At 36.2% G+C, this 12,762-nt stretch overlaps 1 long non-coding RNA gene across 1 annotated transcript in view; it reads right to left on the reverse strand.

The window, feature by feature from the left end:
• Positions 1 to 11,387, reverse strand: part of LOC126823819 (uncharacterized) — a 78,053-nt gene extending 66,666 nt beyond the window's left edge. Inside the window, exon 1 of the long non-coding RNA XR_007681328.2 lies at positions 11,177 to 11,387. This is a non-coding gene — a long non-coding RNA (uncharacterized LOC126823819). The remainder of the gene's footprint in view (positions 1 to 11,176) is intronic.
• Positions 11,388 to 12,762: the final 1,375 nt, after the last annotated feature.

A 12,762-nucleotide genomic window follows, 5' to 3' on the forward strand; every position in this document is an offset into this window, starting at 1 on the left:
CTTGTGGATCTTTGAGAAATTCATTTCTTAAAACTGTATCGTCCGCATATTAAATTACAAATTGCAATAACACAAAGGATATATCAACATAAACCCATGTTATTCAGATTATTTCCTTTTGTTCTGTAATCTATGACTTTACCTCACATACCCCCCAAAACCAATACATCTTGATTTTTAAAAACAGAGTGATTTACTACACATATTACTCATAAAAACAGGATGAAAGAATGATTCATAACCGTAATATGAATTATTTTTTTTTCACTAAAATACCAGGGGGGTTGGATGGCTCAATGGTTAGCACGCGCGCGCTGTATCATAAAGTCTTTCATTGAGACAACTGGAGTGGTTTCGAATCCCCGGTTGTACGTGACAAGGAGTAGGGTCGCCTGTCCAACCTCGTGGGTTTTCTCCGGGTCCTCCGGTTTCCTCCCATTGCTAAAGACCCCTAGCGAATTATTGAAATAAAATTAAACCATATTTTAGTCCCGAAATGACCTAGTTTGTGTCGAGTGGACGTTAAACCCCATTCCTCTCTCTCTCACTAAAATACCATTTAGTCAGCTGTTCTGATTATTACCCAGATCTCTATTATTATAATATCTTAGCTTTATCTGCAGTATATCATAAATCAATCAGTGCAGAGAGAGCGAATACATATCGGGGGAACAGAAATGGGTTATATGGGTGGCACATGGCCCCAGTGCCGGATTCAGGCTTGGCCGACTGGAGTCCAGTACCTCAAGATCTAGGGGCCTCCGACCAAAGTGTGTAATATTTTCTTACAAGCACTGTAGTCTTAAACACCATTCATCATACTCGGCTTTACTCAATTGTGTTTGGAACCAGTAGTGAGGGTGGGATATGGGGAGGGAGGGGCCTTATAAGTGGATTAACCTAGGATCCCTCTAAACTTCTAAATCCGATACTGCATAGCGTAAAAGAGAAAAAGTTACAACATTTGTCAAACATGGATAATACTTTTATTTGGAATATTTAAGTGAGAGAGTGAGGCAAGATATAAAACTGGGATCTTATGACTATGACGCATAAAACTGCTTACTTTCTTCACTCATGAGAGAAAAATGTATGGATTCTTATAAAGAGGGCTGTCATTTTAGCCTGATTTTTGCGGTTATGTTTTAATAAAGAAGTCTGTGTACCTGAAACATGAATCACTAAACTGGAGTATTAAAGGACAATATTGGTGCCAGTCATTATCACATATGTGATAGAGCTGGTTAAACACATTCCAAATATAATTTTAACACAGATATCATTGCTACGATAGCTGATTAATACAGGTTTTCTGAATCGGAAGTGACGAACGCCAAAGGAAAACACGAGTCATGCCTCTATATAACTGACTGATGTGACGAGTGATAACAGATATACGGCCGAATTTCTGCTCACTAATAATTCCTTCCAATTCCAAAAGTTGTTATATGGGACTGTAAGAGGATACCTGACAATTCAATAAAGTAATTGAATGTCATTAGATAAGAGAACACGAGAAAAATAGAAATAGTCCGTACATTCCCTTGTTTATATTCATTCTATACCTTATAAAAACATGGTAATGCACGGACTTTTTCTGTAGCAGTCAATTCTTTTTATGAATTGTCAGATATCCTTTCACAGTCTCACACAATTTCGCATTGGAATTTCGCATTTGGAATTTGGAATGAGCCTTCTGGGCTTTCGTAGGATAAAGCACGAGACTGAGGTTATGCGGGGAAAGAATGACTGAAGAAAATAACCCGAGAAAAAGAAAAACTAAAGAAAATAAACCGAAAAAAAAGAAAAACCGAGGCCGGCAAGCCGAGATTTTTCTGTCGAGGATTTTTATAACCGAAGTCGAGGACATTATCTTGCTTATAAACCGTCGATGTTTACATGTATGTGAAATGAGAATATCCTAGAATTCCAGTAAGGAAAACCTTACATCATGGAAGAATAACCCGTTACAGGTTTAAAGAAAAACTTTCAGAGGAATAACCCCAAATTCCCCCGTATATATCCAAAGCCGACCCTGACATTCAGACCGCATAGAATATACCCCAAAGATCAAAGAGATATACTGTTATAGGTTTATGATGTTGAATAATCACACCTTCAAGGGTCATTACGTTCATATTGTCTAAGGAATTAAGCGGGAAGATTAACAATAATCTCGCTCTGGTGTGCCTCCTACGCACGTAGAGGATGCCAGTCGGTGTGGTGCCTGGAAATCTCATCGATCTATGCTGCTCTCTATGTAATATGTCCGTCGCCATTTTGTTGTGGGCGAACAGAATCGATAGGCTTATTTTAAATCCGATTGAATCCAAACCGGGTGGGGTGGGGTGCTATCTAGTGTTGCTATTTTTTATTTTGTTTTCTTAATTAAGTGTTAAATAATATATTTTAACGAATCTTTACTTAAAGATCTTGACATATATTCTTGTGGACACTTTACTTTATACTACAAACTTACCCATTCGCATCAGAACAGATTTATAGTTTTAAAACATCCATTACTGTTCCTGTTTTAAGCCCTAGTAATAATGTAATCATATATTTAACATGTGAAACTAAGTCTTTCTACGACAGTAATGCTTATTATATAAACATTAATAAATCACGAAAGAAATTTGTTTTGATAAATTTAGTATTAAGACATCATGTTTTCTAGCAATGACGACATTTGCATAAAAACATTCCTCCCTCCTTCCATTTTACATCACGAAACCGTTGACATTTCGTAGAGATTTATAATCGGCATTAACAAATTAAAGGTCGTGTGCTCTTTTCTTATCTCAAACCCAGGACTGGTGCTACCATGAGGCGCAGTCTAGAAGACAACTGTATTTTGAAAATGGATGCCTTGTTAAGGGTGCAAAATTGTCTGGCACCGGCAAAAAGATAGTCACGCATGGAAATACTCCAACGCAGCAGCAATGTTTCGCCAGCGGCTTACCCGGAAGGAAAACAAGGATGTTGACCAAATTTAATAAAGATCCTCGATGCGTTCAAGAAATCTGATCTCCATTTTGTTCACAAGCTGAAAAAATACTTTTAAAAATGTAGCCTCTATCGCGTTATCAATGTTCTCGTATAAGGGGAGTAACTCCGGAAAGGAAAGTTTTATATCTTTGGCTCACTCTTTCAATTAAAGATACATTATGTAAGATTTAGATAAAGAGCTAGCGATTTTTGCTATAATAGATCGAAAATTAATAATTTGACAATTTCATTCAAATTACTCTATTGCGAGCGAAGATATTGGCCTTTGAAGGTTTGACAAGACGTGAGCAATAATTTCAACCATCGTACTGGTTGTTCGAAGCTAAGTCTCGCTCCTCCATTTTGAGCTTCAATCGAAATATGTCTGAACTATTCTATTTAATATCGGAGAAATCCGATGTCATCGAGGGTTGATTATGGCCTAAATAAGTTACTTATTGTCTAATTAATAATTTAGAAAACATTTCAGGCCTAAAGAAATACCTGCAATAGGCATATTTAGCTCTTGCCGTTTACTACATTATAGTCTAGATTATTTTGTCTTAAGCCTGTGTAATCATTAGACACGGGGGATGCTTGATTGAACGTTCACTCGATTGGAATTCCGTCAATTCCGGACGTTCTGGACTGACAATCGAGCACCCCCACGTTTTTCAGTATTTTGAGTTCGCGTCTCATACACCGGCTTAGTGAGGTCTTGTCTGAACTGTTTTTAATAGAATTAGAAATAATACAGTTTAGAAGTTTTAGTAATTTCATCTCGCTCATGTTTTAAATATCATAAATATGAGAGAGAGAGAGAGGGGGGGGGGGAGAAATGGGGTTTAACGTCTAGTACAGCGTAGACCAGGAACTGGGCATGGCGTCATCGCCGTTAACTTGGAATTGTGACGCAATTGTCCGAGGAACAAGCGTGCCGAGAGTCAAGTCGATCGCACTTGAAGAACAATAACACGAGTAGCGCTTCGGGCCCAGTTCCTAGTCCTAAAATCCAAAAACCCTGGTAAACAGAACCCGAACCAGCTTTTCAATTACCTGGAATTAATTGCTTCCAATTTGATTTAAACAAGATTTTGGTGACAGGAACAATAACTCCGAGTGAAACATTGAATTTCGATACGCGTAACAAATTTGGATATATTTTTTGTAACTATTATAGCGAGAAGTGTCAACTTTTTATCTAATCTTCCATACTGGCCATTTATTTGAAATGAAATAATCATTGAAATAATAATTATACGTTTGAATTTTGAAATACAGAACTATTTACAGAAGTTATCAAAAAGCTAGCAATTACAACCTGTAATGAAATACTGAATATAAAACATATACAGAATAATTCTGAATAATATACACCTTCCTAAAAGGCTAATGGTTATAATAAGTTTAAGCTTAGTAGACAATATTCCTTGATTTTTTATATCACCACGTTGTCAAGTTAAAACTAAACTTATTCAAAATGGAAAAGCCCCATTTAAAATGTAGCATATACATTCAAAATGGAAAAGCCTCATTTAAAATGTAGTACGCCTACCGAGTACGAAAACTTTTGTGGTTTCTGCCAGGGCTCACGCTATTCAGTCGCAATTTGCGATAAAGATATAAAAGTGGCGATTAAAATTTGATTTTGGCGATGGCGTTTTGAGATTCTGGCGATTCTTTTTGAGAACTGTCGGAAAAAAAATCTTAAAATTCTAATCGTATTTATCCCGGATTTACCATTACATTGAGTGTCAATCACGTGGCAGAATACTATAAATTAATCAACTGGCTGATAATCCGGATCGCGTCAACTAATCAGTTGCAACTTCCTGCGATAGTGTTTGGTTAGTAATTACCGATAGACAAAGCAAGAATATACCCCCGCATAATAAATATTCTATGTCAGTAGCCTGATTTCAATATATATAGCACGTGGAAGTCTTCCCGTATTGAAAATACATATCTGCCAAGGGCCATCAAAGTATACAATTTTAACACTATTGGGACTGCGCAAGCGTAAGTTTTCAATTACCCAATTTCACGCATGTCTCCTCTCTTAAATCGTAGTTGATGATGTTGATACAGTAGAAGTGGTGACATATTACACTCAACCTCGCAGGATTATCGCAAAATAATAACATAGTATTAATATGTTTACGACGTGATTTGTTAAGGTGAAATTTTTGAGTAAATTGTAGAAATCATTTCGCTTCATTTATTTCTTAAAATATAAATCTTCTGTAATCTTAATCAATTATCTCTTTCCAATTTTGTTGAGTATGGGTTACATGACGTTTCTCTTTATTTCATCTTTTCATCTCCAGCCCAAGATGTTGTTCAGCTTCTCCTAGTAAATTACGACGTGCCAATCAAAATATAACTACAAAGTAATCCCAATTCAATTTATTTTCCTTTAATTATTGTGTGGTTGGGACTTTTTGCAAGGGCGTGGATTTGTCATAACTTTGGGGGGGGGGGGGGGACGGACGTACCCTGGAACCTTTCATTACCAAACCAAAATAATAATTACGAACAGTTTACCAGTGTTATTTCGATGAAAGCTGTAACTAGGGGTAATATGATGACGATATGGTAAAATTGACTACCTACTATTAAGGAGGAAGATATCGTGAAGATGAATTACTGTGGCGAGACCCAAGGCAGTGGTTAGATAGCCTTCAGAACGGGACATTCATGTGGATATAAACATGAAAATCTGTCCTGGCGATCAAAATCATGCGGGGAGGGGGGGGGGGGAACAGATATGTGATTCTCCTGAAACGGCGTAGGGATAATACGACTGGATGCCCGGTATGTTTATTTCCCGTGTATTTTTTTTTATTCTGCTGTAAAAATTAGAACTACCTGAAAATTCACATCGAAACGACGAAATGCCATGTGCTGATAATACGAGAAGGCGTATATTTTAAATGCCATTTAAAGACAGGTTTTCTATTCACTTGATTCATTAAATATTGGCGTGGGTAAGACGCTGGCTCGCTAGCCTGGAGGTCGGGTGTTCGATCCCTGCATTGGCCGAGAAAGTTCATTCAGATTTTCCGGCGTGGTTTCCCCTTGTCAGTGATGCAGGACAAGGAACGAAAAACCGAGGTCCCGTGCACACATTGGCGTGCACGTAAAGGATCCCCTGGCAGTTGGAATTCGATATAAGAGTAGGCGATAGTGCCGCTGCCCGGGCAAAATTTCTCTCATAGCACACTGTATGGCGTATGCCCGTCTTCATTAGCCCAGGTTAGGAGCAGAACAGTAGGACGTTAAACCCCATTTCATTTCATTTCATTTATGTGTTAATAGTTCTACGCTGATCTAATAATTATTACAGTTTTTCGACCAAAATTAGACCTTGAGATAATTTAATCGCTGAGAACTCTCCTAACTTAAATATGAATGGGCAGATTCGTCCGAATCGTTGCATACTTTGTAATGTAAACATGTCCTATCAGTGGCGATAGGAAAAGTGTCTTTTAATAAATCTACGCTGATGAAATAAAAAATACTCTGGAAATAAAGGAATCCCGATCATTAAGTCGCATTATCCCTATTTTTTTGGCGTAGCTATTCGCCGTTTTAGGAGAATCACAGACACCGTAATAAATCCTTACTGAAAAACTCAGCGACGTGACCGTAAATACATGAACTTTCATTTTCAGAGACGTTTAAAGGCCATTTTAATTATCTATAGTCTAGTAAGGTTCCGTTTATTTGTATTATACGTTAATTGTTTTTAAATTGGGGCAGTCATTTCCGTGCCGAAGGATATACCTACCATTCATAAACCAGACTTTTTTTCTTTTTAGAAAATACACTTGCTATTGTTGTTCAATTTCTCCATAGAAATTGTTGCTTGACTATCGGTTAAGCCCATCGGCACTTTTCTTTTTTGTTTTATTACGGACAAGTGGCGGAGGTAAGAACCAAAAACAGAACACAGTTTTCTCTCTTGATGACCACGACCATTGGTGTTCAATCCCATTTCTTATCTATATTGCTATTAACCGTTTTGAACGAAACCCAACTCAATCTAATCAGACAAAAGACACAATAAATGATCTGATAATAGACTAACCCGGAGATAATTTATCATCGCCAGTAGGTTCAATTCTCATGATTTTGACGAGCCGAGGAAAAAATGCCTTGCTGATTAAAAACTCTGTAACCCAGTCGACTGATATGGATACCATAGAGACTGTAATATTGATATTTAAGAAAGAAAAACAATTCTTTCACTTTAGTCGTTGCCGTAATAGCTCTTAGTAACCTGGCTGTAATTTTAAAATCAATCAACTGTCAAGATCAAGTAGTACATTTTGATAACAAAGTTGATATATCGATCGATAGATAATATTTTTCTTTATTATTTGCATAATAATTGGATCTGATAAAGGAAATTAAATCTGTGTTTAATGAAATGCAATGTGATTTAACATCCTAGTTCGTAGCACCAACCAGGTTACTGAAGACAGGCTTACACCAGGCAGTGTGCTATGGGAAACATTTTCCCGGACAGTGGCACTAAACCCTACGCTTAAAGGCACTCGTCGTGCACTACTACTACTGACAAGCGGAAACCTGGTTAGTGACTAGTGAGCCAATATTTACTACTCACTGAACCGCCAAGGCTCTCGTATTTCATCAATTAAGTTATATTCAAATTTGTGAAAACAAGCCAACAATGAGGCCGATGTCCACCGCCGAAATCCCAAAATAAACATATTTATCTTTTTCAAAAGTATCGGGTAAATAAACTGATTAGCTATGCTTACTCTAAGCATAAAATGTTCACGATCAAACTCAATCAGGGTTTGACGTACCTGGTAATGAAGCTAAGCAGAAAATGCCCAGCATCGAGCTTAGTTAAGGTATTGATGTAATGAAACTATACACAAGTTTCACCACTATCACTTAATCAGTATCAAATTGGTCGAGCTCCAAAGTCTCGACCAATCAAATTGCTTATCGTTCTGCTTACCCCGAGCCGAAAATACCGATTGTCAAACTTGGTCAATGTATTGATGTGACAAAACTATAAACTAAGTTTCATCCCTCTCACTTAATTTGAACCAAAGGTATCGAGTCTCAAAGCATCAACCAATCAAATTGCTTATCTCTGCCAACCCTAAGCAGAAAATGCTCATCTTCGAACTCCATTAAGACATTCATCTTATAATCACCTAAACCATGTTTGAACATTTTAGCTCAATAAGAAGGAAAATTAATTTGTCCCAAAACGTGTTACGGACAGACAGACCAATTTTAATGGTCCCCTGCTTTCTTCGAAGGGCGGGGACAATATGTATCTGAAATGACATTGGCGCGTTCAACACCCCAAACGGAAGCGACGCATCAACAACACGTATATCAACTGGTAGCACTAATTTTGACACCTGTCTGCGATATCACCTCAGTGGAAGCGAACGTAAAAACGTAAAATACAACCAACTCACACATTTTGACACCATTTCACGAAAAGAACGTTTGTTAAAATATAAATATTAATTTAATAGTACATTTTACAATTGATTTGGATACAAAGTTGAATTTATCAGTAGACATAAAAACGTTATTACGTTGTCATAAATCATTGCTATTTCAAGTATTGAAAAACTAAATAAATCACAAACTTCTTGTGAAATTTCTAAGAGAAATTAACTGTTTGAAATGTAATTAAATAAAATAATATATGATGTTATTGCGTGTCGTATGTTATTACGATATGTAATATGTCTTGAAATGTCAATTCCTATGCATATAGCTAGGTATATACTCTTCACTTATGTTCAGGTTTGGCAAAATGAATCATCCGGCGAAATTCTTGAAAACAATTCAAAGACATTGCAGATACACTTGGAGAAATAACATAGACGTATACGACTCTTTCTGTTAATATTCTCCATGATACTGTGCCACTCATCTGCAAAACCTTTATCGCTGGGTCAGACTGGACAATGGTCCTCTCTTTTTGGCCACTAAAATACATTAGATATATTTAAGTTATGTGTATAGACGTTTCATAATTTTCTTTTATATATTATTGGTAGCCCCACAGAAAAATTAGTAGCAGTAATATACAAAAGGTGGGTTGGGGATTTGATTCTGTATTTTACTAACGATTTAAACACGGGGGTGTCTATTATTCCACTATGTGCACACTTTTACTCAATATACCCTTTGTTCTTCCTCATCTCACAACATAGTCAGATAATATGCTTCCTCACACCAAAGTAGAAAAATACCCTTCCTCATTCATAGATGAAATTTTATTATTTTTATAAAGTAATGACACTACACTCACCCCAAATCCAAGCGAGGAAAATAACACCTGTTGTCACAGTTCTCACTCTGTACCCTTTTTTAAATATTTATTGACGCAAATGGAATAGTATATATATGTATACCTCTGTTTAACCATATGGTATACCGAGATTTTTAAATTAAAATGGCTTTTTCTATTGGATTTTCGATAGCTGAGGTGTTTGCTTTTATATAAACGTAAACGCGTTATGTTCATTTCATTGAATTAAATTTTGAACAGAGACCCTTTTCCACATTGGTTAATATATGTCTGTGAGCAATATATAAAATGTGTAAAAATATATGAATTTCGCTAGCCGTTAATCAACAAAGTACCATGTTGTTGAATTCACAGAAAACCCAGACACCCTTTTACGATATCACGGGTCAAAATTATGACCACTGTCGAAACCCAGGAGGAAAACACGTGTTTGTCTGGACATTGTCAAGTGAAAAGTATGAGATGATTTATGCGATGATATATAAAAAAAAGGCTGGCCTCGAAAATCGCCAACGTTTTACATTCTGTCTCATTTGTGCCTATCCGTACAATTTACGTGGTTTCCCGAGTTATCTCCTCTTTTTTGGTATGTTTACCGTCAAACAAAATTGGCTATTTAAAAAAACGTAACCAACGCTTCAGAACATGGTTTAATTCATGGGCCGAAAACTTGAGAGCCGTCACTTTTTGCGTCAAATGGTCAATAGGTATTTGCTTTATTAACTTAGGTTAGGAGCAGAACAGTAGGACGTTAAACTCCATTTCATTTCATTTATTAACTTATTGCGTAGCTGGTGTTTACAGCTATATATTAATGCTGTGTTTTGAGTTCTGTCCTCAACAGTGTTATTTACTTTAGAACGTTGTTTTGGTAAATTGATTTCATCTATAATGTGTCAGAACTTTCAAAACTTTAAAGTCTATGCAAGCCAGACTAATATGTCATTATGAATCAACTTATAATCATGCTAATTGTTGAATATGCAAATTATTTTTGAAAATATAACAGTTTAACCTCTGGTACTTTCAATATTTGAATAATATCCATTGTTAATGTCTCTATAACGTCGCAAATTGTAATATTAAACGTTTTTTTTTTTGTTTTTTTTTCAAATGTGAAGGTGTGTATGAATCAAAAGGTTCGTATATAGATGACCATAATAAATAATGTAAAAAGACTGGACTTAGTTGGTTTTATAAATTAATAAAATTTCTACATTAAGACATCAAGGTATAATCGTATGACACAATGTAAGTTTGTGTGTGTGTGAGAGAGAGAGACACACACACAAGCCTTCAGTAGTTTTTATCACTCATTTTGGCGTCAACCCGCCGACAGTGGCGTGAAGTACGTTACACATTAATGTACGCCTCATGTACATGAAATAGGTATAACGCTCCCCGGGGCCGGAGTAGAAAATGCGGGTCCCAATTATGGAGGCCCGAAGTTACAGGATATGAAAGATAGCCACACCTAGCAGATTGCCTCGATCTTTTTAAGTTGGTAAGCTGCGATCCCAGCAGATCGTTTCAAGACGTTAACGCGTCTACTATATTGACGTTACAGTGATTAAAAACATGTTTGCTTTGATTTTCTCAGAGACATTTAAAAAAAACCCAAAAAACAACTGGTTCTAGTTTTTTTCAAATGCATACAATAAATGACCCGGTCGGTTTATACGCGTAATAGAATGCTTAGAGCAGTTTGTTTTTGATCAACCTAAGTAAAAACAAAAATAACAGTTAAATACGCGTTATTGCAAACATTATAAACACCCCCATCGTTGCTAAATGCTTTAGAGACAAGTAGTAAAATGCACGTCTTGTGCTTTAATGTGATAAGATGCACAATATATAAATATATAAGCTTACCTGTAGATATCACCAAGCAGTAAATAAATCCAAAAAGGAGTGAGATATCCATTGTCGGTCGTTAATGATCATCACCAAACAAACAGAGCCAACTGCCCTTGATAATTAGAGAACGGTAAAATCCCGCCGAGATTTAAATCTTTTTCCCTCTCTGCTTGCATCATAGACTAGTCCATTTGTATTAAAGGGGAAAGGGACACACGCACGTGAATACGGGTATACCCCCTACCTAGAATACAAGTTACTGACTATGACAAGCTTTGCCATTGGATAACTAAAATGGTATTAATAAATAACAAGTTTCTTCTCATCAAGCTTCTGAGCCAATCAATACCAAGGATAGAATCAAGCGATAAAGCACCATCACCAGAGAATGCGATATGTGTAATGGTGTCGATCAAAGAGTAACATACGTCTCTTTGTCATCTATTATTAATACTTTGAACTCCGATGTAACTTTTACATGAAATGAAATTAAAATACTGTAAAACAAGAAACCACTGCGTTAAATGCGCCCAATAGCAAGTGGCGTTAATTCCAGTCATATATCTGCTACGCAACGAAGCAAGTAAAGTATAGAGTGGTGCCGGAAATATCGTTATTGGAATCCTCAAACATGCCCCCTCCCAAAACGATTACTAGCCTTATAAATATTTGGTAAAATTACGGTGCCCTTGTGCTAAATTAAAGGTCGGGTACACAACAAAAAATAATTCTACTAAACAGGCATTGTGCAAGGGCTAAATCTGACTATTGCAGGTCTTTCTGTGGGCCGTAAATGTTATATAAACTATTAATTAGACATTTATTAACATGACAAGACCATAATCAACTTTCGCTGACATCTAATGGGTCCGATTTTCAACAGATTTGAATCCGATCTTCGGTTCAACGACGGTTGGTGATTAACCGTAAAATGGATAATCGAGACTTTCGTTATTATCGTAACGACGGTAACAATGGCAATCGGGGCTACAGTGTTATTGAAATGGTAATTTGACTGAAATTTTCAGCATATTCCCTTTATATTATCTATTTTTTTTAAATATTATAGCGAGCATTCTCAGCTCTTGATCTAATCTTCCATAATTCCGCTTTAATTCACAATCATTTGGGTCAACAAATTATTCAAATTCTAGGCATATAAAGGTCATGTTGATTTCTATTGATTTCACACGTCGATCTTTATCAAGTACTAATAATTCTTCAATCATTTTCCTACAAAATTGTCAGTTCTTCATCAAGTTTTTTTAATACTTGGATGTGTTCAGTTACACAATAACACCAGTCTTTACGTTAAAATAGTACATAGTTATGACAGTATCAGTCTAAGTGCGCGTTAACACCTGTCACCTGTATTTTATCATGATGAATTACTTTATTGCAATAGGGTTTGGAAAAGAGGCATATCATATACGAACCCAGCTCCAGAATCTGGAGTCTAGATGCAGTATATTCACACAAAAATAGCAAATTCATTATCTATACCAAACTGGAGAAATACGAATCATATTCGACTAGTTGCGTTCTGTAAAATCAACAAATAAATCATTAAAGTTCATTTATTATTTATATATGGAAAGCTT

Source organism: Patella vulgata, chromosome 6 (genome assembly GCF_932274485.2).
Source record: "Patella vulgata chromosome 6, xgPatVulg1.2, whole genome shotgun sequence".
NCBI lineage: Eukaryota > Metazoa > Mollusca > Gastropoda > Patellidae > Patella > Patella vulgata.